The sequence below is a fragment of the Pelodiscus sinensis genome, chromosome 6, assembly GCF_049634645.1.
Source record: "Pelodiscus sinensis isolate JC-2024 chromosome 6, ASM4963464v1, whole genome shotgun sequence".
Classification (NCBI taxonomy): Eukaryota; Metazoa; Chordata; order Testudines; family Trionychidae; genus Pelodiscus; species Pelodiscus sinensis.
This window is the reverse complement of record NC_134716.1, coordinates 14130106-14157125: the sequence shown is the minus strand read 5'-3', so window position 1 is coordinate 14157125 and position 27020 is coordinate 14130106. Positions and strand designations below refer to the sequence as shown.

At 39.6% G+C, this 27020-nt stretch overlaps 1 protein-coding gene across 2 annotated transcripts in view; it reads right to left on the bottom strand.

The window, feature by feature from the left end:
* The window catches only part of LINGO2 (leucine rich repeat and Ig domain containing 2), an 831708-nt gene that overhangs the window by 612298 nt on the left and 192390 nt on the right, over window positions 1-27020 (bottom strand). For both annotated transcript variants that reach the window (XM_025185824.2, XM_025185823.2), the window contains exon 2: window positions 24622-24729. The gene's annotated coding sequence lies outside the window, so the exon portion shown is untranslated. The remainder of the gene's footprint in view (window positions 1-24621; window positions 24730-27020) is intronic.

The following is a 27020-nucleotide window of genomic DNA, read 5'->3' as shown; positions in this document are numbered from 1 at the left end:
ACCCATACTGTATATGAAGTGAAACAAATTGTAGAACTCCAATTAACAAGATTGGATGCTTACATTTTAGGCTCCATGGCACAGGGTCTTGTTGTAGGTTTTGCATAATGCTAAGTAAAGTGATGACAGTTATCCAATTATTAGTTATCCAATTATTAGCGTTTAACTCAGTAAAAATACATAAAAGAAGCCAGTACAGGAGATGACACTTGAAACTGGAAACTGGAAATTGATTCAATCCCAAGTTCGGGTCCATTTGTCAGCATTAAACTAAAACCTTCAATGACCATATTGTGTGCCCATCTATGCAACACAGACCTCCTTCAAAAACCACACAGGCTATATACCTTGTGAGACTGACCTGTCTCCATAGATTTCAACAGAAGAGTTTTGCCATTGACTTTTAGGACATTTAGCTTGCTAAGTCTATAAAATGGTTGAGGACCATTTTAAAGAAATGAGTGGGACTAGCCACAGAATTTGGAGAAAGGATGTGAGCTTCCCCAGATCCTCAAGAATTTCATACAGGCCAATCAGAAATCATGCTGTTTTGGAGTACAGAAAGAATGAAAAAAGGTGAAGCTACAATAGTACATAAAACATGGATTTAACCAAAGCTTTTATAGACAGAAGCTTCTCATGCCCCATTACTAATCTTGGTAGCTACACTGTAAATATCAGAGCATAAGATGCATATGGCATATTTACTTTAATGAAGACAACAAAATTAATATAGCTAGTTAGTCAGCTGATGATTTGATCAGACCGTATGTATTCTCGTACTTGGTCTAGTATTGAAGAGGCCTCTTTGCTTTTGAGTGTTACTGAGCTAATAAAATGAAAAAATAATATAGATTTTTGTAATTCAAATGGTTTTCTTCTCCCTGATTTCTATTTAGCCCATTGTTAATAGGCATCTTCTTGTAAGACACAGTGATTTCTTGTAAGATGCAGTGATTTCTCTGTTGCTGAATGTTTAAGATGTGCTATGCCTGCAGTCTGCATATTCAATGAGAACAAATGGAGTGTAAAAATAAGATGCTGTGTAGGCTCCTGATAACGGACCTAAATAAGAGGAACCTGAATGTTAGAAGAGTCAGCACCTTGCCTTTCATTTCTTGTCTGCAAAGGTACTAACATCTCCAGGGATACATTTTGATGCAGGTGGATTGTTCCACATTTTCTGCCAATTTAGTCTTTCTTGTTGAATAACTGAACCATCTCAAAAGATGCCAAAGGAAGGAAATAAAGCAGAAGCTGCTACACTGTATTTTTACTGGTGCCAAATAAAGAGCCAGTCTAGACCTGGAAGATGATGCAATGTCAATATTAAACAAAATATCAAGTGTCTTTCAAAAATCAGAGTATATGAAGAGCAAAAGGTTTGTTCATGCTCGTCTACTGCATGGCAAAGTACATAAAGGGGAGCACCAAAGAGCAAGAGAGTATGGAAAAATACAGGCTTGGTATCATATTAATCAAAAAGGAGTACAGAAAAAAATTTGAAACTGAAGGATTGCCACAAGACTGAACAAGGCCTATTGTCAGGCCTGCCAACAGGGAAGCAGGGACTGGAAAGGGAGCAATTATCCCAGGGCCCAGCAATTCAAAAGGGCCCACGGCTACTGACCACCACTACTGATTAGGAACATTTTGGTTTGGCCAACGTACATGTCAGCCGCCAGCTAAAGCTTCTCCAATACATTAGCAAAGATCTATAGCCTATCCTGAATGATGATTCCTCACTGTTACAGACCTTGGGAGCTAGGCAAGTCCTCACTTACAGACAGCCCCCCACCTGAAGAAAATATTCACCAGCAACTACGCACCACACAACTGAAACATTACAAAACACTAGCCAAGGAACCAGTCCTTACAACCTACCCCATTACTAACTCTGTCCTCATATCTACTTAAATGACACCATCATAGGACCTAACCATATCAGCCATATCATCAGGGACTCATTCAGTTGCACATCTGTTAATGTCATATATGCCATCATGTGCCAGCGATGCTCCTCTGCCATGAATATTGTCTAGGCCAGAGTGTCCCTATACAAAAGCATAAATGGACGTAAATCAAACATCAAGAATGGTAACATTCAAAAACTACCAAAGAGCACTTGAATCTCCTTGGTCACTAAGTAACAGGCTTGAAAGTTGCCATATTTCAGCAAAAGAACTTCAAAAGAAGACTTCAGTGTGAAACCACAGAGCTGGGATTCACATGCAAGCTTCACACCATCAGTCTGGGTCTGAATATAGACCAGGAGCAGCTAGTTCACTACAAAAAGTAATTTCCCCTCTTTTGGTATTCACCTCTTCTCAACAATTGCTGGGAATGATCCACATCCACTCTCATTGAATTGACCTCATTAGCACTGGTTCTCTGCCTAATCATGTAACGTACCCATCTTTACATGTATATATCTGTGCCAAACCTAAGTTTCCACTTCACGCATCTGATGAAGAAGGTCCTAGCCCACGAAAACTTACACCCAAATACATTTGTTAAGTCTTTAAGATGCCCTGGGACTCCTCATTTTTATCATGCTCAATTTTGTTTGTACAGTCGCACAGACCTAAATTAGGCAGAACTCTTCCTGCACCTGAAACTTACGTCATGATGCAAATGTTAAGGACAGACCAGAACAGCATACAATTCATGCTTGTAGCTGTATAAGCTCTGCCATGCTCTAAAGGACTAGTGTCATAAAACGTTACTCCCTTCATCCTCCTCTTCCCCCTGACCCACAAGTCATCACATATAATAAAGTACTGTCAGTAAAACCTCAAACCTCATATTTGTGGATACAGATGCCTTTCTAAATTGTCCCCTTTGAGTGTAGTTGGCATTGTTGTAAAGATCTGGCTGTGGCCAGTCTTTCTGTCCTAGTCAGTTACCAAGTTATGGTCAGGAGATGAGTAGAAGAGTCCTAGTGGAATCCTCTCAGGATAACAGGAAGTCAGAGTGTGGTACTAGGTTACATACTATAGGGAAGTACCAGAGATGGGGTTGAACTAGGTCAGGATACCAGATAGTTAGTGTCAGGCACCAACTTACAGGCAATGGACAACTAGTAGAGTTGGAACCAACTACAGTTAGAAGCTAGTGTCTAGGGACCACAGAAAGGCAAGGTCAAAAGCAGAAGCAAATAGTGACAGCTCCCCATGATGGCTTCCTGGTTTATACATCAGCATGTGCCAATTAGTGGACTGCCAGAAGTTTTCCCAATTTTTAAAAAATTGGGAAAACAAGATAAAGGGAAACCAACTGATTTACCTCAAGTCACACAGAAAGGCTGTGGCAGAGTTTTGAACTGAACTCATATGATGAATGCCAAACCATCCTCATAACTATATCACTAGCTAGTCCTCTTACATTTCTAAAAATAAGACAAAAAAAACAAACAAACAAAAACAAAGAAAAAAAAGCACCCCAATAACTAGTGTGCCAAATGCAAAAAGTGATAGCCCACAATACTTTTCTGGCTGGGCTTTGAGATGAATATACTATTATGTGGAAACAGCAAACTACCAAGCCTTCACAGATTGCTACATGCCACAACACTGAGTTTTCGAAGGTGAAAGGGAATTTACCCAGTTCTATTGAAAAAAACAAATCACAGTATTAAGAAAAAAAATCTCCAATATAAAATACTGTTATAATTGAAGCTGATCTTTATGAGGTCTAGTGGTAACTGTAAAGCTTTAATCAGAGATCCAAGGAGATAGCTCTTAGGCTATGCAATACTCAGATTATAACTTTATACTTAAAAGTTCTCATCTTCTGAATGTTAATATTTTCCACCAAGGAGACAGTATCTAGTGGTTTTTTTTTTTTTCAAAATGATTATTCATGTACATATTGTACTTAACAAGTCTGAAGTGAGAAATGACCTTCCTAACAGTGTCGGAGGTGAGCATATATTGCCTCTTGGGTGTCTGCCTCAAGAGGATAGAGGATAATACATCATCACCTTCTGTTCTAACATCGCTGACCATATTCTAAGCAAAAATCAAGTGCTGCCACCCTCTGTATCAATACAATTTGCAAGTATGATATATACACTAAGTCAAAATTCCACTTGCTCTATGGCTGTTCTTTTACAAGTTCTAATGCATTTCTGTATTGAAGTGAGCTAACTGCATACTAAAGGTTATTGATTAAATAGTCACAAGATCAAGGATTTACCCCAAGTTAATATGTAGAGAAAATTGCTTCCAAATGTGGCATTACTAAATAGTCGGTGTGTTGTTCTTCCTAAATAAGGTAATATCTAAAATGGATGAACAATTCTACACTGAGAGCCCATCTACACATTAGTTTGGCCTTTCTATCACAATGTGCAAGATAGTTGTTAGAGCTCAATGAAAATTCTCAGATGTAACTGTTTTCTATCAGAAAAGGCGGATTTGATTAAATCAAATTGTTTTGAGGGACCATATTGGGGTCCTGGTCCTTCATGATTAGAGATCTTTAGTGCTGTGATAATACAAAGAAATATAGACATGTGGACATGTATTTGCCAGTGTTTTATGTTCCATCAAGACTGAATGTACTAGTTTTGGAAATGTTATACTATTTGTCAACAATTAAGCTAAGCAGTTTCTTCCAGTTTGAAATTTAATGAAGTAAAAGGAACAGTGAAAATTTATTTATATATATATGTAAAATTAAAACACCATCAGAAGTGTATTTAAGGGGAACGCTTACATTTTCAAATGAATTAATTATCGAAAGCTCTTATATGTATGTTTTTATCAACATAAGGATGTACATAGGCAGTAACATAAGTGACCTATTTGCATATAAAGAATAAGAAAGGTCCACAAGTTTATTGGGGAGATTCTTCTTTATATTACCATGCAGAAAGTATGGCAGGTCAAGCACTTTATCATTTTCACTGCCATTTAAAGATGTTAGTCCACTGTAATGTCTTCTTTTTCATTAATATGGGTAATATTACAGAAATGTCATTCATAAAGTCCAAATTGCTGAGAACTTAAATTGGACAATAACAGACTATGAATCCCAGTGATGACTGAACTGGTGATATTCTGAACTAAGAGCTCTTAGACATGCTTTTCATAGAATCATAGAATCCTATAGCTAGAAGAGACCTCAGAAGGGAGAGTCCAGTCCCCAACCCAAAGCAGGACCAACCCTAACTAAATCATTCCAGCCAGGACTTTGTCAAGCCGGAACTTAAAAATCTCTCAGGATAAAGATTACACCACCTCCCTAGTATCAGAGTGGTAGCCGTGTTAGTCTGAATCTGCAAAAGCGGCGAGGAGTCCCGTGGCACCTTATAGACTAACAGAAGTGTTGGAGCATAAGCTTTCATGGGCAAAGACCCACTTCGTCAGATGCAAGATTACCACCTCCCTAGGTAACCCACTCCAGTGCTTTACCACCCTCCTATTGAAATAGTTTTTCCCTATATCCAACCTAGACCTCCCCCACTGTAATTTGAGAACATTGCTCCTTGTTCTGCCATCCCTCACTACTGAGAACAGCCTCTCTCCCATCCTCTTTGGAACCTCTTTGGAAGTTGAAAATTGCTATCAAATCCACCCTCAATATTCTCTTCTCAGCCTCTCCTCGTAGGTCATGTACTCCAGCCCCCTAATCATTAGGGTTGTCCTCCACTGGACCCTCTCCAGTGCATCCACATCCTTTCTGTAGTGGGGGCCCCAGAACTGGATTCAATACTTCAGATGTGGCCACCCCAGTACCAAATAAAGGGGAATAATAACTTATATAATTCTGTTGACAATGCTTCTCCGAATGCACTTCTTGGTTACCAGGGCACACAGTTGACTCATATCCAGCTTCTCATCCACTATAATCCCCAGGTCCTTTTCTGCCAAACTGCTACTAGCCAGGCAGTCCCCAACCTGTAACGATGCTTGGGATTCTTTTGTCCCAAGTGCAGGACTCTGCACTTTTCCTTGTTGAATCTCATCAGAATGTAACTATTTGCATCATTTCACACTAACTTAGTAGACATTCAAGGCTTCAGAGTGACACAGTGAACTGGAATCTTAGTCTATAAATACTGAGGAATTTTCTGACTGAAAAATGTCAAAGATGCACTGGGGCTGTACCATTAACTTGGCTTTTTTCCAGTGCCAGACAGCATTTGTAGGGTAGCAGTATTCAGATATTACAGTGATGTCACAGGATCAATCTCTCCTGAGAACAATCTATGTAGTATAATTGACATCTCATGAGTTTAAGTAACTCAAACTAAGAGCACTCGATTCTCCTCCTCAAGTTGTCATTAGACCAATACACTGTTGAGCTAATGGACCTTGTTATCTGGCTCAAGGATAACTCTTGTGCTTTTAGATCTAAAGTCAAATCACTGTTAAGGCCTAGGAGAAAGGTGAGAGGTACAGAGAAGCACATGATTGGACAGACACATCCCTCAGGGGAAGGTCTATAAATAGAGACTCTCTATGTCCTAGAGAAGAGGAGAGGTTGGAAAATTATAAAAATATCATTAAGACCAGATAAGAAACAGTTACATGAGAAAGAGTCACATTCAGTCACATCAGGTAATGGCAGACAGGTTGGACCTCACTGATCTGGTACCTTCGGGACCTGACTGGTCCCAGATAAGGAATTTTGCCAAATCAGAGAAGGTAATTACAGCCCACTCCCCCGCTGCTGGCTTCAGCCCTTGCCCTGACACCCCGGCCCTAAGGCTTCCTTGCTCCTCCCTCCCAACCCAGCTTAGCCTGCCTAGCCCAGCTCAGCTGCATGCTGGCTTACATCCCTTTCCCTGCAGCCAAGCTGGGCCACACACCGTCCTCTTCCAGGACATTGCACCAGGCATTGCACCAGGCTCCCCCTCCTTCCCACTCACCTCAGGATGCCAGGATTCTCTGATCCTGGAACATCCATGGTCCAGATGGACAAAGAGTTCCTGTGTATAGGGTGCAACCTATAGTGACAAATTTTTAAAGTTCTTATATACAAATGCTAGCACTCTAAATAATAAGACCTCGTATTGAACAAGGATATTGATAAAACAGGCATCACAGGAATTTGGTGGAATGAAGATAAGTAATTGAACACAGTCATACCAGGGAACAAAATATCAGCATGAAGGACAGAACAGATGAGCGAGTAGCAGTATATGTGAAAGAGAAAATAAAATCAAATGAAGCAAAAATTGTAAATGAACTAAATTGTTCCATAGACTCTATAAGGATAGTAATTCCATGATGTAACAATATTAATATAGCAGCAAGGATATATTATTGACCACTTGACCAGGATAGGGATAGTGACTGTGAAATGATAAGGGAGATTAGAAAGGCTATTTCAACTATCCCTCAGGATGGGATACAGAGGTAAAATTTCTTGACATCTTAAATAACTGCTTCTTGGAGCAGTTGGTTCTAGAACCCCCGGGAGGAGAGAGAATTCTTGATTTAGACCTAAGTGGAATGCAGGATCTGGTCCAAGAGGTGAATGTAACTGGACCACTTGGAAATAGCGATCATAATATAACTGCATTTAACATCTCTGTGGTAGGAAAAACACCACAGCAGCCCCAAATAGTGGCATTTCATTTTACAAATGAGAACTCCAGAAAAATTAGGAGGTTAGTTAAACAGACATTAAAAAGTCCAATGCCAAAAGTAAAATCCCTGCAAGCTGCATGCACTATAATAGAGGCTCAACTTAAATGTATACCTCAAATTAAAATACACAGTAAGGCTATGTCTAGACTGCAAGCCTCTTTCGAAAGAGCCTCTTTCGAAATTCCGTGTGCAGTCTAGACGCTCTCTTTCGAAAGAGCCTCTTTCGAAAGAGAGCGTCTCAACTGCACGCGGAATTTTGAAAAAGCAAGCCGCTTTTTCGAAAGAAAGCACCCAGTGAGTCTGGATGCTCTCTTTCTAAAAAGCCTGTTTGCTTTCAAGAACGCCTTCTTTCGAAAGAGCACTTTCGAAAGAAGGCATTCTTCCTCGTGGAATTAGGTTTACCACCGTCGAAAGAAAAGCCGCATTCTTTCGATTTAATTTCGAAAGAACGTGGCTGCAGTCTAGATGCAGGTAAAGTTTTTTCGAAAAAAGGCTACTTTTTTCGAAAAAAACCCTGAGTCTGGACACAGCCTAAGAGAACAACAACAATAAAAAGCCACTGAGTATAACCACCGAGTAAAAGTAGCAGTAGGAAATAAAAAGTCATAGTTTAAAAAGTGGAAGTTAAATCCTAGTGAGGGAAATAGAAAGGAGCATTAATTAATTTTTTTCAATTGGTCTTCACAGATGTTAGGGAGATTCCCAAACCTGAACCATTCTTTTTTGCTGAGGAACTGTCCTAGATTGAGGTGTCATCAGAGGTGGTTTTAGAACAAATTGGTAAATGAATTGGTAAGAAGTCACCAGGACTAAATGGCATTTATATAAGAGTCCTGAAAGAATTCAAATATGAAATTGCAGAACTAGCTGTGCTTTGTAATGTACCCTTTAAATCATCTTTACCTAATTACTAGAAAACAGATAATGTGATGCCAATTTTCAAAACGGTCTCTAGAGCTGTTCCTGGCAATTACAGACTGGTAAATATAATTTCAGTACTAGGCAAACTGGTTGAAACTATAGCAAAGAACAGAATTGTCAGATACAAAAATGAATGTAATTTGTTGGGGGAAAAGTCAACATAGTTTCTGTAAGGGGAAATCATGCCTCACTAATCAAAGGGTAGAAATAAATGGTCTCAGGACACAGAATGGAGAGCAGTAATTGATGGTGTTCTACCAGGGTCTATAATTGGACAAATCCTATTTAACATATTCATAAATGATCTAGAGAAAGGGGTAAACAGCAAGGTAGCAAAACTAAACTATCTTGAGAGATAGTTAAGTTCAAAGCACACTATGAAGAGCTTCAAAAGGATCTCACAAAACTAGGCGACTCGGCAACAAAATGGCAAATGAATTTTAATGTTGATAAATGAAAAGTGAAGCATATTGGAAAGGATAATCCCAACTATACATACAAAATGATGGGGACTAAATTAGCTATAGCTACTTGATAGAGATCTTGGAGTCATTGTGGACAATTCTCTATAAACATCTGCTCAGTGTGCAGCAGCAGTCAAAAAAGTAAATAGAGTGCTAAAAAAGTAAATAGAGTGCTAGGGATCATTAAAAACAAGGATAGAGAATAAGACAGAGAATATTTTATTGCCTCTGTACACATTCATAATACGCTCACATCTTGACTACTGTGTGCACATGAGGCTGCTTCATCTAAAAAAAAGATATGTTGGGATTGTAAAAAAATTAGAAAAAAGCAACAAAAATTATTAAGGGTTTGGAATGGCTGCCATATGAAGAAAGATTAATGACTGGGCCTTTTCAGCTTAGAAAAGAGGAGACTAAGGCAGGATATAATAGAGTTCTATAAAATCATGACTGGTATGGAGAAAGTAAATAAGAGAAAATTATTTATTCCTTTCCATAACATTAAGAACTAAAGGTTACCAAATGAAATTAATAGATAGCAGGTTTAAAACAAAAAAAAGAAACAACTTCTTCATGCAGCACACAGTCAACTTGTGGAATTCCTTGCCAGAGGATGTTGTGATGACCCGGAGATTAACAGAGTTCAAAGAAGAACTAGATAAATTCATGGAGGATAGTTCCAGCAAAGGCTATTAGCCAGGATGAGTAGGAATGGTATCCCTAGCCTCTGTTTGTCAGAAGCTGGGAATGGGTGCCAGTGGAGGGGCCTATTCTGTTCATTCCCTTTGGGGCACCTGGTATTGGTCACTGTCAAAAGACAAGACACTGGGCTTATTTGGAATGGAGCCCCTGGCCTTCTACTAAAAAGACATAGGCCTCTATCACTTGATCTGAATAGTCTAGTGGCTGCCATTTTATTCTTTTTCCAAGGCAGCTATTTGAGAATAGGAGTCACACCTTAATGGGGCTAATTTCTACCAGCCGAGGACAATGGTACACACACACATTTAAAGCAATTCACTAAACATAAATATGCCTTGGAGGGGAGGGGCATCATTTTAAGATTTTGACCTTGAATTTCAGTGGTTGCATGAATAAAAATCATAGCAGGTGAATTGTAGGCCTCATTCTTATATCACACACATTTCAAAATTGTAAAACTCCATTGGCTTCAGAGCTATTCCTCATTAATATTGATGATAAAAAACCATGGAGCTGAGTTTTTGCTCTTTTAATACTACAGGTTAAACCTCACTGGTCTGGCAATATCTGTGGTCTGATAGCCTTAGACCATGGACATTGCTGGACCACAGAGCCCTGTTGGGAGGGAGCTTGGAATTTGTGGGTAGGGGGCCCAGTGATCGGTCCCAGAGCTCAGTAGGGGGTTGGTGGCTGGAAGCAGCGGTGGATATAGGGCAGGGCGAGTGGGCCCTGCGCATCAATAGGCCCCGTGCACGCACCCTGTGCACGCTACTTCCAGTCGGCTGCTGCCGAGACGCATGCGCGAAATGCTACTTCTGGTCGGCTGCTGCCGAGGCGCATGTGCAAAATTGTGCCTCCCCGGACCCTGCAGCACAGCCCTGGGCCCCACAAAATTATCATCCGCTCCTGGCTGGGAGCAGGAGCCAGCTAGAAACCTGGCAGCCTAGGTCCTGTACAGGTCAAGGTACGGAGCCAGGCTAGAGACCAGGGCCAGTGATCAGCAACCAGGAGGGGAGTTTGGTAATCAGGAGTGCAATGGACAGCATTGACTCCGCTGATCCGTCAAACTCCCTGGTTCACAATCAGTCGGGTCTTATACGTACTCTAGGGAGGTTCAAGTTGTCCTCAGAAACCACAATTTCTCTTTTTGTTTAATCTTAAATTTATTTTCAATTGAATCAGATTTAAGAGTATTATATTTGGCTACAGACATGCATAGTATGTAATTTTTTTTAACTGATTTTGAAAAAATATTGCTTCATATATAATCATTCAGTTTCAAAGAAAATGACAGCAACAGGCACCTGAAAACGGGATTTATAAAAATTAGATACACTAATACAATAACGCTGTATCTATTAATTTTTAGTTTCTGTGGTGTCCCAGCAGACAGCTCACATTGTCTTGCTTCTATTTAGCTACTTGTTTTGTTGCTTGCGCAAGCAGTTTTGAACTTATGCACAGCAAGCTATATTTGCTTTTGTCTAGTCTCATAAATTACTAGCCATAAAAGCTTTATTCTCAAGATATTGAAAAATATACTTGCACATCCTCCAAAATTCTCCTTGGTATTACACTTAATTAAGGAGAAGGAAAAATCATAACATGTTCTTTATTAAGAAAAGAGAGCTTTTTTCAATTATGAGGAAAGAAAATTGAAAAAGAAACCCCAAGATTATGCTATTTTATAATTTTCAGATTTTTTTGCTGAGATGAAGACATACGCAGCTGGGGACTACAAGCACCCTAAACTCTGCACAACATAAAGAGATAGAAACAGTAACCAAGAATAAAAACATGTTCAATTTACTTTAAGATTGAAAATTTACCATATGTTATATGTACATCTAATCTAAAATTGCTTCAATTCCATCAGTGTTTCTGTGAATAAGGATTCAGATGGAAATGAATTGGAGCAGTATTAATATATCTTCGGCACAGTGAAGAGATTCATCTCCATAACTAGGCTTTTCATTTAAAATTGAATGTTCTCAATTTTCTAGGTGGTCTGGAGTTGTTAGATTTGATCCCACTTCTGCATTGTATCAGGGCTCTAAATTTTATCTGAGTAAACAGAAAAAAATGTAAGTCCTTGTAGAGATTATAAGATATCTGTTTAAAACTCCATTTCACAAACTATACACTTGATGTTGAGAAAACAAAATGCCATAGAGACAGAATGTGATGATACGCAAATTTGGTGCTCATAGAGCTGGGTGGGATTTTAATACAAAATCTCATCAAATATCACATCTGGGATGTAAGAGACCCAGGTTTAAGTTTCAAATTCAGAGCATCGACTTGAATCTCCCACTGCATAGGTGAGTACATTGGCTTTTGGCAATTTCTGAGTGAAAATCTCTCTCAGATTTCAAGGCCTCGGTTTTGTCCCATGAGGGAAAAAACAAAAACAAAAAAACAACAAATGCCCAAACACTGACATTATTCATGAAATGTAATTCTTGTTTTCCAGAATGCCATAGCTCCTACATGTATGCTGTGGTTTACTTAATTCATTTCTTTTTGCCTGTTTCCACTTCCACAGAGGCTGGGCTTGTGAACTTAGGGTATGTCTAAACTCCCTAGGAGTATGGGATCTTTTGAAAAAGGGGGTTTTCCCCAAAAGAATTGCGTCTAGATGGCGCTTTCACTTTCAAAAAACTCATTTTCAAAAAAGCACTCGGACGCCATTATGCAAATGAAGAGCAGGATATATAAATCCCCACTTCATTTGAACTTTTGATTTGTCTAATTTATATCCCTCTTTCAACGGAGGGATGTAGTTTAGACATACCCTTAGAGGGACAGTTTCTTAATAAGTATTTGTATAATGCAAAGCTCAATGGTCTCCTGATATTGTTGGGGGCCACTATATGCTACATTAACTAGAACAATAATAAAATCATTAGAATCTGTGTACATCATGTAAAAATAATTTATGTAGCAATATTATTAGACTAGCCCCATCTCCTAAATAAGGGGCAATTGCTTTATCCTGTGATAAAAGGACTTGACTCAGCAATTGCATCAAATGTTTATTTAGTATGATGTGGTGATTTCTCTAAGTAGGGCTATGTCTACACTACACTCTAAACTCAAAATAAGATACAGAAATTGCATTATGCAAATTGCATAGCTATTTTGAAATTGGGTGCTGTCTACACAGCTATTTTGAGACATCTTTTAACCCTTATGGAGCGAGGGTTATCGGGATGCCGAAAGAGCACGCTTGTTATTTCAAAAAATATTTCTAAATAACGGGTGGCTTGAGAAGATGCAGGGGGGAGGAGAGGGTAGCTATCAGGTAGATACCTCTGGTATCCCGAAATAACTTTGAAATGTAGACATACCCTAAGTGATCTCCACAATTTTTATCGGTGGTCCAAATAGCAAGGTTAAAATTCCTCTCTAGAGAATTAGTTGCTCATAAATATAACTTATATAAAAGAAAAAAAATAATTGCCTAGAATAATAATTTAGTACTCGTCCTCTTAGAAATGTACATTTTTTTTTCAAATCTGTGTATATATTTAAATAAATGTCATGCATCAAAACAAATGGAGGAATATACCATTATACACTTTGGTTTTCCAAAGTACTAATTATCTCTAACTTTATTTTTCTGATCTGTTTCCTCCATATGAATATTTTTGTTTCTGCTACCCTATTGGTGGGCTATTTCATAAGCAACGTTCAATCCATGACTGGAGGTTTATATTGGTTTGTCACATGAAGATGTAGTTTCATCTGTTGGAATGCCTTATATGTAGATCCCTGCATGGATGTGGAAACCTGTGGCTATAAAGCAGATATCTGCAAATTTGCAGGGTTCTAGATACAAAATTTACTTCCATATCCACAAAAATGATCCCTGGATATCTGAATCCACATCCACAGATGTGGATAGCCATGGATATAAAGTGGATAGCCATGGATTTTCAAGGATTAATTTATGTGGAAGAAGAATGAAATAAGCTTTATCATACAAGCTAAATTTATACCGGGGTTTTATGACTGCAGAAGCCAAATCTTTAAAAAAGTGCCAGGTACTAGAAGGAAAGAAGTTAGGATAAAGGGGAAGGTAGAAAGGAGAACTTTAATAAGCTTTTCAACAGAGGCAATAACACTAGCAAATTAGTCTATTTAGGCTTACATTGAAGAACTGTGCAAGAACTCAATGAGACTAAACACATCCACAGTCTAATCCCACTGGTTTTAGTGGAGTTATACTCAAGGATAAATTTGTCCTAGCATATGAGATAATAAGCACTGAAAAACACAAATTTATAATCTGCCAGTCATATAAAGTGGAGGGTGGTGAAGCATTGGAATGGGTTACTTAGGGAAGTAGTGGAGTCTCCATCCCTAGAGGTGTTTAAGTCTTGGCTTGACAAAGCCCTGGCTGGGTTGATTTAATTGGGATTGGACCTGCCTAGAGCAGGGGGCTGGACTTGATGACCTTCTGAGGTCTCTTCCAGATCTATGGTTCTATGATTCTATGATAAAACCATATGACAAGAAAGAGCAAAGCTTGGCTAAAACTGAATTAATTCTTTTAGGACATTAATTTTTTTTCAGGTGTTTTTCTATTGGCTAGATGCAGGGGCAGCCCATCCATATAGGCCTAGGGCGCCAACTTACATGGGGCACCAAATGGTGGCGCAATATCATTGAGGGGTTTGGAGGTGGGGGCGCCGATTTCATGGTTCGCCGAGGGTGCCAGCTGCTAGCACCTAGTCTAAGACCTCCCCATGCTAGATGACCTGTTGAAATTGGACCCTAAGCATATGCATGCTAATTCCTTCAGTGGGTCTATGCAGTGCTTGAAATTACACATATACTTGTGTGCCTTGCTGAATCTGGGCCTGTAGAGGCCTCTCTCATCTAGAGAGCTTGGAAAACTTTTTGTTAACATCAAAAAAATTCTAGCAGAGTGCCCCAAGGATCTGAGGGCCGATTTTGTTCAACATCTTTATTAATGACCTGAATGAGGGGATGGATTGAACCCTCAGCAAGTTTGCGGATGACACAAAGCTGGGGGAGAGGTAGATATTCTGGAGGGCAGGGATAGGTTCCAGAGTGACCAAAAGAGATTAGAGGATGGGCCAAAAGAAATCTGATGAGGTTCAACAAAGACAAGTGTAGAGTCCTGCACTTGGGATGGAAGAATCCCAAGCATTGCTGCAGGCTGGGGACCGAATAGCTAAATAGCAGTTCTGCAGAAAATGACTTGGGGATTACAGTAGATGAGAAGCTGGATATGAGTCAATTGTGTGCCCTTGTAGCCAAGAAGGTGAATGGAATATTAGATTGTATTAGGAGGAGCATTGCCAGCAGATCTAGAGAAGTGAGTATTCCCCTTTATTTGGCTCTGGTGAGGCCACATCTGGAGTATTGTGTCCAGTTCTGGGCCCCCCACTATAGAAAGGATGTGGATACATTGGAGAGGGTCCAATGGAGGGCAACCAAAATGATTAGGGGGCTGGAGCACATGACCTATGAGGAGAGGCTAAAGGATTTGGGGTTGTTTAGTCTGCAGAAGAGAAGAGCGAGGGGAAATTTGATAGCAGCCTTCAACTTCTTGAAGGGAGGTCCCAAAGAGGATGGAGAAAGGCTGTGCTTAGTGACAGATGAAAGAACAAAGAGCAATGGTCTCAAATTGCAGCGGGGGCGGTCTAGGTTGGATATTAAGAAAAACTGTTTCAATAGGAGGGTGGTGAAGCACTGGAAAGGGTTACCTAGGGAGGTGGTGGAATCTCCATCCCTAGAGGATTTTAAGTCTCGGCTTGACAGAGCCCTAGCTGGGATGATTTAGTTGAGATTGGTCCTGCCTTGGGCAGGAGGCTGGACTTGATGACCACCTGAGGTCACTTCCAGCTCTATGATTCTATGATTCTAACAGTTGGGCTACTCTAACTTGCAGTTTATACAGCTTCCTGTAGGATGTTCTGCATTCATAGAACTGTCATAGAGCAACATGCTGCAGCCTCCCCAACACCTTCTGATACATTCTCTTCAGTCCATATTTCCAATACATCCTTTCATTAGAGGCTGAAAGGCAGATAAGCAAAGGTCTGCTTATACAGGCCCTAAGCGTGATCTTCCCAGGAGTCCAATCCATCTTCTTTATACTACTGGAATAGCCAAAGTCAGCTCTTCCAACTTCCATCTCAGTCAATGTTTCTCTCTACTATGACATCACTGAAGCATTCTTTAGCTCCAGATTTTTAAATCACTATTCCTAGCTAAAAACAACAAAAATTCACTTCATCTTCAACATTTCCTAAAATTCCTAACAATTCTTGTTACTATAAAGTAGCTTTTCCTCGCATTCAAAAAAATCACTCCTCAGCACTTCCTACATCTGACAACCAAGTTACATAGAAATTAGAAAAAAAAAAAAAACAACAAATAGTTTGGTAGCACTTTAAAGACTAACAAAATATGTAGATGGTGTCATGAGCTTTTGTGGGCACAGTCCACTTTTTTAGATGACTAGAGTGTTTGATGTCCACAACCAAAATAAATGAGGGAAGAAGAAGGGGGGCGGGAGGAGGAAAAAATGGGAGTGGGGAAACAGAAAGTAGCAGAGGGTAGATAAGTATTAAAGAGAAAGCTGAGAATGTACATAACTGGAAAAACTGGAAAACAACAGATAGTCTTTTAGCACCTAAAAACTAGATAGTTAAAAGAGGCAGAGAAGAACCATTAGTTATCCATAGAGAGGAAGAGAACTAAAACCAGATTCTCACAGACACAAAGAACCATTGGCACCTTCACTGTTTGGTTGGTTGATAATGTCCCAGCCATCTAGTATCTCTATTTAAACACTTAGCATGAGAATTAAACTCATGAATGAATTGTTATTCCAACCCTTCTCTGTGTATTTGGCTTCTGGAATTGGTCTGTAACAAAACAGCAACTTTGAGATCTCTTAATTAGTGTCCAGTAGATTAAAGTGATCACCTACGGTCCGCAACTTAAACCCCTCCAACGCATTATCCACAATCTACAACCTATCTTGGAAAATGATCCCTCACTCCCAGAGGCCTTGGGGGAAAGGCTATTCTCACTTACAGACAACTCCCCAACTTGAAACAAATTCTTTCCAGTCTCTATCTGTGGGATCAGAGCAAATCCGGTTATATCTTAGGGCTTTGCTGTATACAGTAGATTGAGAAATGTGTCTGGGAGGGAAGCTAGAGGCATGAAAGTAAGTGTAGTGGTCGGTGGGTTTCTGGTATAGGGTGGTGGAAATTTGTCCATCATTTAATTGTACTGTAGTATCAAGGAAGTGGATTTCCCAAGAGAACTAGTCCAGGCTGAGGTTGATGGTGGGGTGCAAGTTGTTGAAATCTTTGTGAAATTCTTCAAGGGTCTCTTTTCCATGGATACATATGATAAAGATGTCATCCATATAGTGTAAGTAAAGTAAGGTTGTTAGGGGGTGGTAGCTGAGGAAACATTGTTCAAGGTCAGCCGTAAAGACATTGGCATATTGTGATATCATGCAGGCGCTCATGGCTGTGCCACTGATTTGAAGATACAAATTGTCTCCAAATTGGAAGTAGTTATGGGTGAGGACAAAATCATAGAGCTCTGTCCCCAAAGATGGTGTTCCTGATGGCCTGTAATCCACCTTCATGTGGAATGTTGGTGTAAAGGTCTTCCACGTCCATAGTGGCCAGGATGGTATTTTCAGATAGATTACTGGTGTTTTGAAGTTTCCTCAGGAAGTTAGTGGTGTCACGGAGGTAGCTCTGAGTGCTGGTAGCATAGAGTCTGAGGAAGGAGTCAGTATAGCCAGATAATCCTGTTGTGAGTGTGCTAATGCTTGAGATGATGCAGGTTTCTGTACCTTGGATAGCAGATGGAAAGCTCCTGGTCAGGGATTAGATGGGATGTTAGTGTAAATTTGGTCCTGAGCAGCATCAGTGAGTTCCATAAGCAGTTGTTTCAGGGTAGAAGTTTTTTCTTGTATTCTTTAGTGGGATCACAGGAGAGAGGCCTGCAGCATCTGGTATTGGTAGTTGTCTGGTTACCTCCTGCTCATAATCTGTTCTGTTCATGCTGACTAAAGCCTCTCCTTTGTCAGTCTCTTTGTTTATAATCTTAGGATTGTTTTTGAGGCTGTGTATAGCATTGCATTCTGCATGGCTCAGGTTATATTTTATATGCTGTTGTTTGCTGACAACATATAACATATGTAGAAATCAAGACTCTCATTATGACTGTTAGTGGGGGATCCACATAAAAGTCTTCCTCTTGTGGGACTGGCAGGGGTGAGGAACAAGTTCAGTGCACTGTACATTGGCGTGTTGGAAATATTCCTTCAGGAGGAGGAATACTGGAACTACAATTCATTCACAAGTTTAATTCTCATGCTAAAGGTTTAAATAGAGATACTGGATGGCTGGGACATTATCAACCAACCAATGAAGGTGCCAATGGTTCTTTGTGTCTGTGAGAATCTGGTTTTAGTTCTCTTCCTCTCTATGGATAACTAATGGTTCTTCTCTGCCTCTTTTAACTATCTAGTTTTTAGGTGCTAAAAGACTATCTGTTGTTTTCCAGTCTTTCCAGTTACGTACATTCTCGGCTTTCTCTTTGATACTTATCTTCCATAGACCATGGGACTATGTTATTAATTAAAATAAGCTCAGAATAAATATAAGTTATTCACAAATTCACTATTTTAAGTTGGTCAATGTAAATTGTTCCACCAACAATGGAAATGATGACGAGTCAACACCTGTGAATAGATATAATGTTTCAATATAATTACTTGACGGAAAGTAAAAGCTTTTTTCCAACTAAATATCATCCCTCCTCAGATGTTTGCCATCACTGAAGTTGTCTGATAGGCATGTCACCGAAGGTTCATAATTTTCATATACAATTAAAGGAAGAGGTAATCTTATACTGATTCCACTCTCCTAAGATATTATTATAAATATAGTTTGTAAGGACATCACCTAGTGTTCAAAATATAGAGCAACTGCATGGAGAAGGGCAAATGGTTGTTGAAAAATGTGCATGGTCTATTTATTGTTCTATATAGAAAATTTTGAAGCCTCATCGTCCAGGAAGAGGTAGAATGATCTCAATCCTGCTGAATTTCAAGGAGTCCGCAGTCATGTTCCACTGATCATGTGGAGATAACTGATTCCCTGGTGGCTCTCATAAAAGCCATGATCTTGTTGAATTCCTTCAATGCAGAATTCAGCACAATTTAAATACGATACCAAGCAATACTAGTTATTTCTGTCCTTTGTGGAGTACTCACATACTTTAAAGATTTGATCTCTACTGGAGAGCAATCAGGCCTGCCAATGGGGTGGAGGGGGGAGGCAGCTGTCTTGGGGCCTGGTGATTCAGATAGGCCTGGGGCTCCCAGCCACCACTACTGCTCCCACCCAAAGACACAGGCCCTTCAAAATGGCCATTACAGCTCCGGGCAGCACAGCCTGGGTGGTGCTGTAGGCTGCCTGGAGGAGACTACCACCAACCCCGCTCCATCTACCTGAGGCCCTGCCCCTTCTGAGGGTGTAGAGCTGCCCCTCCCATCTTCCTCAGGGTACTAAGGAGTTTGTTAGCCCTCCCTGAGAGCAACAGAAATTATTCGAAAAACAATTTACAAGCTCCCACTGGAAGTTTGTTTCATTAGTTTCTTCAGGTTGAGCATCATTAATATTGTCGTATTTGAAGAGCAGCTGGATAAACTGAACTTTCATGGTATGATTTCCTACAGCATTCGGCATAGTTTAACTTAGCTCTCACTGAGTTCAATCAGAGCGGAGATAGACCAGTTTGGTTCAATTCACTAGAAACTGATTCTGCATACAACCCTAGAAATAGTAGGAATTTAATGTGGTTCATCTAAAGAAAAACTTGATCTGGAGGATAGTCAACATCTCATATCTTCCTCCTCCTTCTATATACATATAATATACGTAAAAATTAAAATAGAAGTTTTAGCTTGCTAAACTTATGCATTGCTTATTTAGCTTAACAAAGAAAAAGTTAAGGGTGACTTGATCAAGTTTATAAATGCCTATACAATGAATAAGTTTCAAAGGGGTAGCTGTGTTACTCTGTAACTGAAAAAAAAAAAAGTCCTGCAGCGCCTTACAAAAAATGTAGATGGCATCATGAGCTTTTATGGGCACAACCCACTTCTTCAGATGAATGGAGTTTAAGGGGTCCAGATTCCAAATAAATAGCAGAGAAAGAGGGAGGATGGGGAGGGAAAGGAAAGGAGAAAAATGGGAAAAGAATAGTCAATTAGAGAGTCCATGATAAATGAAGATGACAGAGTAGGTTCTAAATACTCTTAAGTACCTGGCGTTTGGCTTTTTTATGTCATTAGGATGTGGAATGTAGTGGGTAATCCAGTTAAGGTCTTTGTTCAAACCTCTCTTTAAAGGTGCTGCAGGACTATTTGTTGTTTAAGTTTATGCAAGAAATAAATACCTAATGATGGGCTCTTCAGTCTAGTACAGAGGTTCCCAAACTTTTTGAGCATATGGACCCTTTTCAATCTATTAAAATTTCACACCCCACCCCCACACCCCTTGCAAGGAGAAAAGAAAAGAAAAGATCAGGCCCACTACACTAGGCTTGAGACTTATTTTTAAACTTTCCAGGGACCCCCTGCAGTACCATCACAGACCACCAGGGGTCCACGGACCACAGATTGGGAACCACTAGTCTAGAAGAGAAAAGTATCACATTAGCCATTGTCTGAAATTGAAACTAGATAAATTCAAACAAGAAATTAGTATACAAAGGAATAATTAATTACTGGAACATTTTATCCAGGGTCATGGTGGATTCTCCATTGCTGACAATTTTTAAATCAATACTGGATTTTTTCTAAAAGATATGTTCCAGGAGTTCTTTTGGGGGGTACGTTATCTTTGGGATGTTCCATGTGACCGGGGTTATAAAGGAGGTCAGACTAAAGGATCACAATGTTCCCTTCTGACCTTGGAATCTATGGGGGAAAACAAAATTTAGAAGACTCAATGGTTTTCTTCAAGGCTCTTGACTTGTCGTTTCAGAGTTCAATTGAGTTATTTCATCTGGACCTATAGAGACATGTAATGAAGCTAGATGAGCACTTGACATAATGCAGAGCAGAGACTACATGACAAGCAGCTCAGATAACGATATAGAACTGTTGACAGACATTCCATTAATAACATACTGTCTCTATTTAACTGGCAACTGTGGTATAGTCAAGGCTCCTGCTACTTGCAAAGCTTTATTTTAATAATGCCAATTTCATAGGCTGTTCTCTTCAGACTGTAACAGGTATCCAGAGGGTTCTGCAATTAATTTTATTATGCAGTTTCAGCCTGAAATACCCTCAAAACTATGAAATTTGTCTAATTTATCTAGAAGGCAGAAAAAAGAGCTATGGAGGGAAAAAGCTAATTTGGTAATGGCAGCATGGAATGGCAAAGTGCTTTTGAAACTACTGAAGCTAGTCATGAGCAGAATTTGAGCTGCAAGGATCTTAGAGATTTGTGACCAATGTTAAAGGAGGAAGATTGACTTGACATATTCTTTGGAATCTGCAAAAAACAGTGGTTTCATTTGCATTATGATTTAATTGTGCCAAATATTTTCCACCACTCTTCAGAATGCTAAGGGACAAGTTACATTTTTATTTCTCAAGTCAAACTTAAGATGGATACCATCTCATCTAGCTTCTCTCTGCATTTATATAGGTACACAGGCACACCATTGTATAGTAGCACCTCATAATCATCAGATACAATGTATTTAATTATCTCAAGTATCTTATTCAGGGCAAAAATAGTTTTAATTAACATTGTAGTTCAAATCACAATGCAAGGTGCATCCGTTTCGGATACATTCTCATGTCTTAGGGGTCTTAGACAAGATTTTTAAAGCTTGACATTTTACCACAAAGATCAGGTTACCAGTCAAATGGCATCCTTTTGGGTTTGTGTAAATTATTTTATTTAAGACACATCCACACAGATGTAAATGAACTTCAAACTTCTGCTTAATAACTTCCTTTTGGAGTTAGTTATAGTCATACATTTTCTCCATCTTCTCCCCACCTCCTCTTGATTTATTCCTGGTTTCCCTTAGCTGTTCCTCAGCAATGTCAGAAAAAAATAATATTGATAATAGAAAGAAGAACCAGATGATTTAACAGAACGCAAAAAAATGTCAGATCCATCTGTTCCAATATCCTATCTCTGACAGTGACTAGCATCAGAAATTCAATAGCCAGCAATTGTTAGCTAGAAGGCTCATGGAAAGGGAGTGTGACTTTGTGCCACAATAAATGTGAAGAAGTGTTAGGTGGACTTAAGAGATATTTATCATAAAATTCAATAATAAGTGATTATTGGCTAGACTACTCTCAGAAAGTTTCCTCCCAGTCCCCGATAGTTAGAAATTTGCATATGTTCTGCAGAGTGAGAGTTTATACCCCCTCCCAAACTACTTTACTATTGTAGCTCTGAACATTCTTAGTAATAGACAAACTTCTCTTCTTGCATCAGATACAACTCCAGGACACCATCAAATCTAAGATATTTTACTGTGTTATTTTTCTCTTTTCCCTCCATAATACATAATACAGTTTGTGAATAATCCTTTAAAAACATTAGAGTACTTAAGAATACTTACTACAGCAAGAATTTACTTGAGCCCAAACGTTTGATTCATCAAAGATTTTTCACAGATAGAGGCAATACTGATAGGGAAACCTACCTCCATTATCACCAGTACCATCAAGGTGATATTTTTTCATAGGCCACCATGGAAAACTTCAGATGTTTTGCTAAGGAATTAAGTTGTCAAATAATTTGCTATTTCATATTATTTTTAATGTTTTGTGGGCCTCTTTTTTTCTTTTGAAGCAAAACTGCATTTCACTCTTATTTCTGGCACTCTCTCTTAGGTATGAGGGACTCCTATAACCAATTCAATTGGGGGAAAACATTTATTTTTAATAAAATTTCAAACATGAGTGCCTGAAGAGAAGCACTGATATCCACATTGGGATACCTCATCAGCCTACCTGATATGATAATGAGCACTTCCTGCTCCCACTGGCTTCAGTGACTGAGTCTGTTTTTATTTAGCTCTTTTACTGTAAGAACATGGCATCAAATGAAAATATGGTCCATTTTAAGAAATAATAGTGAGAATTAAATGTCATTAAGTCATTGTAATAGCTTAAGTTAGTGCACACTTGCTGGTGGGGCACTAACAAAGATTGTAACAGAAGAAAAAAATAAGAGTTTGTAAGATTAAGCAACCTCCAATTTTACTCTATTTATTAAATACTCCCCTGTTACAATGCTGCCATTCATTATATTCATGCATATACATCGAAAACTTATATTCCTGCAGGAAGATTGCAGCATAGTGCTACTTTGTGTCTTAGAATTCAGAGCAATAAACAAGATACAGAAGAGACACACACAAGAGCAGGTCACTGCTGAAAAAAGGGACAACTCACTCCACATTAGTCTAATCCTGACTCACTGAAGGCTGACAGCTGTTGCTAGACCCAAATCACTCACTTCCCTAAAGAGTTCTATAGCCTGCAAGCAGGATCAGGAATCCTACACCTGAAATTTAATGAGACAGCTTACAGTTTTCAATACATCACACCTCTTTTGCCCCTCAAAACACAAGAAATTACTACAACTTACATTCACTTTCAGCAAGTTACTCTTTTCCTATTATCTTATTATACTGCCTCTGAACTTGGCCCTGTATTTCTAGGAAGACCAGACCCCCTATTTTTTAGGGTAGGTCCCCATAGCCAAAGCTTTTTCTTATATAGGCGCCTATTACTAAACATTACCAATTTGATTTTTCAGACTTGCTGTCAGGTTGCACTATGTGTTTCCTGAAAAATATGGAGCAACATGTCCACAGCCTCACTGTAGACTCAGATACTATGGCTACATGGAACAGTTAAGCAGAATGATTTATTTTAAGAGGTCCTGCCCACTTCTCATTCTCCTTCCTCCCTCCTCTCCCCTCTACCCCCCCCCCCCCCCGCCGCAAAAAAACAAACAAACAAACAAGAGAGGAAAAAAAGACTTGCTAGAAACAACTTGGAAACAGGGATACTCCCTAAGCTGTAACACAATTGTGCCCATGTTCAAAAGTGCTACGAACTGTATTACAATCACATTGTGAGACAGTACTAGGGTGAAGCCTGCAGGTAGCTTTAGCAAAGAGCCGTCTGCAATGGAGAACACCACCATTCTAGTTCACATAACTGACCCTGGCAGGAGTTCAGAAACATCCTTGTGCTACTTGCTCTTTGCAGACAAGGTTTAAACATTTCTGGGGTGCACTAGAACTATCACCACATACACTGGGATTTTTTGAACAACTGTTGGGATTCTTCCACACCTCCTTAAGTTACGACATGCCCCCCCCCCCCATATAGCTTTGACATTCTGCCACAGACACTGTCTCTAAAATGCCTTGTAAAAAATGGGCCCCTTGAGCAAAGATATCTTAGATAAAAGTATTTCATTTTCATTTCTGAACAACTCATTAGACAAGATGTTTATCATGCAGTTTGACATCAAGATGCAGCATGTTTCAAATTAGTAGTAGCATACTGCCACAGTGTTTGAAAGGCAAAAATATCAATATGAAAATAAAAGAAAATATTTCTAAAATCTTGCATTATTGTCTACTTTGTTCTTTTTTACATCATCCAGATAAATGTTAATTAATGATTGCAGGAGCAAATGACTTGCAGTAAAAGGTTTAAAGCAGCTCAGCCTAGTTTGATTTTTTTTACCTATGTGATGATCACTGCAATGGTATATATATACACATCCAACATATTTTACATCTTTTAGCATTAACCCACGTAATTAAGTAGAATCCAAAGTATTTTTTGATCTTACCGTAAGGCAAAGCGAATTTTATTTTCATTACACTGCTTCAATCAGGAAATATGCTGATAGTCTAGGGAGCAGAGTTCTACATCTTGAAACAAGTCTCCAAAGGATTACCTATTAGGAAACAAGAAATCTTGAGAACTGAAGCTAAGACCTTTCCCTTTTCCTTCATTTCTAGTTTCTTACTATGTCCTTATGCCTCATGATTTAAATATGTACAATATGAAATTGCATTCATTGATACCATCTGTACCATTAGTTCTTATTATTACAGTACAGTGGTACAGAGACATTAACGTACACACACAACCACACCCACACAGAGTTCATGGTAGCAGACATGCCTAGTTCACCTGAAGTCTCAGAAACATTTCTATTCTAATGTCCAGTTATTTTCTTGCACCATTCATGTATCAGGATGTGAAAGACTTGCTTGATGTATGCTATAACGTGCCTCTGAGCATATCCATTAGGATACTTTCTAATTACATATTGGAAAAGTATGTATTATAGGATGGATAATATGTTGGGGTATGTCTACACTACCCTCCTAGTTCGAACTAGGAGGGTAATGTAGGCATACCGCACTTGCAAATGAAGCCCGGGATTTGAATTTCCCGGGCTTCACTTGCATAAGCGGGGAGCCGCCATTTTTAAAACCCCGCTGGTTCGAACCCCGTGCAGCGCGGCTACACGGGGCACGAACTAGGTAGTTCGAACTAGGAAGCCTAGTTCGAACTACCTAGTTCGTGCCCCGTGTAGCCGCGCTGCACGGGGTTCGAACCAGCGGGGTTTTAAAAATGGCGGCTCCCCGCTTATGCAAGTGAAGCCCGGGAAATTCAAATCCCGGGCTTCATTTGCAAGTGCGGTATGCCTACATTACCCCGCTAGTTCGAACTAGCGGGGTAGTGTAGACATACCCTTAGAGACAAAATATCATATACTGCTATAAGTGTGTATGTAAGATCAAACAAACAACCTATTCTTTTAAAACAATGACTTAAGGTTACAGAATCTACTTACATAAAATAAAATAAACAAGGAAATGCCCATTTATGGCAAAATCAATTGTATGTAATCTACCTGTTATTCCACACACTGTATACATTCCTATTATTCCACACACTGTATTTCAGCAATGGGAAGCTAAGCTGGTGACTGGGTTGCATGGGTAGCCCCTCTTCATCTAACTGGGCCACAAGATCGTTGTAACCGAGAGAGAATAGGGTCATTTTGCTAGCTGTGCTTGCATACCTAGAATTTGCGGGGTGTGCTGAGTGAACTGTAGAAGCACTTTCATTTGATACAGAGGAAGCGCACGGCTGCCATGGTCAATGTTGTGTCATGGTCAGCACGTACCTCATTTCACATGCCCTTGCTTCACTTGCATGTCACTTTCTTACTACCAGTAATAAAAAAACCAACAACTATGTGGCTGGAAACCAGCACAATCTGGCAATCCTGCATGTGGACAATGGTAAACAAAACATCTTGTGGGCCACACATAGAATCTCAATTAGCCACATAAATCCTACGGACTGCAGGTTGCCCACCACTGCCATATCTCAGCCACAGCATCACTCTATCAAAGGTGCTGGAACTTGGGTTACTGTCACATTCTCTGAGGGTATGTCTACACTACAAAGTTAGTTCGAACTAACAGACGTTAGTTCGAACTAACTTTCATAGGCGCTACACTAGCGCTCCGTTAGTTTGAATTTAATTCGAACTAACGGAGCGCTTAGTTCGAACTAGGTAATCCTCATTCCACGAGGATTAAGCCTAGTTCGAATTTACTAGTTCGAATTAAGGGCTGTGTAGACCCTTAATTCGAACTTGTGGGAGGCTAGCCCTCCCCAGGTTTCCCTGGTGGCCACTCTGGCCAGCACCAGGGAAACTCGTCTGCCCCCCTCCGCGTCACTCCGCGTCTCCCTGGTCTACTGGGGGGGAGGGGGTGCAAGCTTCGCGTCTCCCTGGTCTGCTGGGGGGAAGCAGCTAGTGCGGGGTTGCCTCACCCCGTTTATAAGTCGGATCCATGTAACCCGGGGACTGCCTGTACAGATTTTGCCTCCACTGGCCATTTCCTTGTGTTTTTAGAGTTTGTGTTAGTGGATGTACTCCATCAATTACTTTAACCCTTGTTAAATAGGACAGGTTTTAGGTATGTGTGTGTGTGTTTCAGCATTCATTAAGACTCAGGATAAACAATTAACTGGTAGCCAGATAAGATTTATATTATGTAGAACAATATAGTAAATTTTTCCACTTGTGAGTATAACCTGTGTTTTAATTATTCAGATTTTTCTAGAAGAAATTCAAAGATTATGCCAATGAGCAGCAATAGAAATATCTCAGAGATGAAAATCAGCTTTTCTAGTGGTTTCATTATGATCAACCCTTGAGCT